Below are 2,200 nucleotides of genomic sequence, written 5' to 3' on the forward strand. Positions count from 1 at the left end.
CTCTCACCGAATAATACTTACAAAACAGGAACTGTACGTTCCTTCTATCTAACCAGTAGATTATAGTCATTTAATTTTGTGATTGTGATTTTGCTCAGTTTTTGTTCTGTGCTGTACAAATCAGAATTTCCAAGATGTTGTTTAATTCTATAACATTTAAGTCATTTCTTATTTATTTATAATATATATATTAATATAACTAATTCTGAATGACTTTTATCATAATATTAATTTAATTAAAATGCTAACTTTTTTTTGTAGAATGAACTCTTCATTTTCTATGAATCTGTAAATTTTAATGCACGCGATACGAATATTTTTCTGCAAATAAAAAATGCTTTCCAAGAAGAGATATAGATGACACAGTATAATACAGTGAATCCTTGTTGCCAATGTTAACAAGGATGAAATAATTTACTGTGTATCAATAACTTTTGCTGAACAGCACCCAATATGTATCACAATACAAAATTTATCAGAAATTACAGAATTAAGAAGATATGAATTTGTTTACTTTAATATTTTTCTTACTTTACATGCAGATTTGTATTTTGCAACAACTTTTTTGAATGTTGCACGTCAAGGCAATTATCGAAATAATGCATGCTTTGGTAAAAATTTTGTAAACAATTATTACTTATGATAATAATATAATTTGTACCAATTATTTGATGCATGAACGAAACAATTTATGCAAATTATATTATTTATATTAAAAAATATTTTTTAAGGAGCTTCTGGGCTTATGCAGACCACTATCTCAAATAACACTCCGTCAGAGGAAACATTTAGTACGTAATTAATCTAATTTAGCTTTTCTTTGACATTGCAGAGTAATGTAGAGCATATTGCTTCATTATGTTGCTTTTATAGATAATATGAATGTTCTATAGATAATATGTTTTCTCAAGAAAGACAAACAGAAGAGGAAATGGAAAAGGAATCGATAGAAAATAAAGAAAGTAAGGAAATTTTAATATAAATTTAAATCATATTTGTTATGAATACGTTATCTTTTTTTCTTATATGTACTCTATGTCGTAATGATTTATATTACAGATTTCAGATGGTCTCATGAGGCAATAATGCTCTTATTTAAGGAATATAAACAACGAGAACCTTCCATGTCTTCAGGTAAAATCAGTTATAAGAAAGCATGGAATGAAATTGCGGCAACCATGTATACCAAGGAATATAATGTCTCTGATAGACAATGCATGATGAATAAATATAATGAAACGTACATATAAAACAATTAAAAATCATAACGCAAAATCCGGTAATAACATACGCACATGGAAATATTATGAAGTAAGTACTACTTTAGTTACATAACATTATATAACTTTTTCCCTCTTACACTTTCACAATTAGTATTATGTATACAATATTAATTGCTTAGATTATGGAGAACCTTCTTATAGAGAGAAATTATATGGCACCATTGGCACTATTTCGCCAACTGGAAGTGTAACATTAAAGGAAAGATCAATATCTCCAAGCAATAGCAGATGCAGTTCTACTTGTTCATCCAATATAATTTCTCGTAAATAACTGTTAGTCATTACTAGTTAAATTAGACACTGAGATACAAAAAATATTTCTACTCTTAGATAAACGTAAAGATAACTATGCTATCGAAATATTAGAAGGAAAACGAAAAGCTGTAGAAAGTAAAGAGAAAAGATATAAAGAAAAGATGGAAATAGGAACAAAACTGTTATACAGACTGGATAAACTTATAGAAAAGATATAGACAGACACACTGATTGAGCTCAACGTTATATAATAGATAAAATATATACTCGAATGTTTCAGGAAGCATTCTAAATGATATATTAATCACTTTTTATTATAGTTAGATATTACATTTTCTAATCAAGTGAATTATTTTTTAACCATAATAATTTTAACACAAATATTTTTTGAAAGATATTATTTATATAAATATACCTAAAATGAGCCTTAAAGTCTTGATGTGTCAACGTTGGCACTATTATTTCAACGTAATTATGTACTCTGGATATTTTTCTTCTTTTATTAAACATGTCAATATTATCCAATACTTCATCAATATCGCTGTCAGTTCATGATACATCTTCCAAATATTCTCGTATCTCTAATGCTAATATTATTACTAAATCTCTTCTTGCCTGCAACTCCATTACAAATTGAAGCATAAAAACTAGTATCGAAATTC

General features: G+C 27.1%; 1 pseudogene; it reads left to right on the top strand.

Moving 5' to 3' along the window:
• Positions 1-982: 982 nt before the first annotated feature.
• Positions 983-1,794, top strand: LOC147908486 (uncharacterized; annotated as a pseudogene).
• Positions 1,795-2,200: the final 406 nt, after the last annotated feature.

Source organism: Acromyrmex echinatior, chromosome 9, assembly GCF_024713525.1.
Source record: "Acromyrmex echinatior isolate Ae372 chromosome 9, ASM2471352v2, whole genome shotgun sequence".
NCBI classification, from domain to species: Eukaryota; Metazoa; Arthropoda; class Insecta; order Hymenoptera; family Formicidae; genus Acromyrmex; species Acromyrmex echinatior.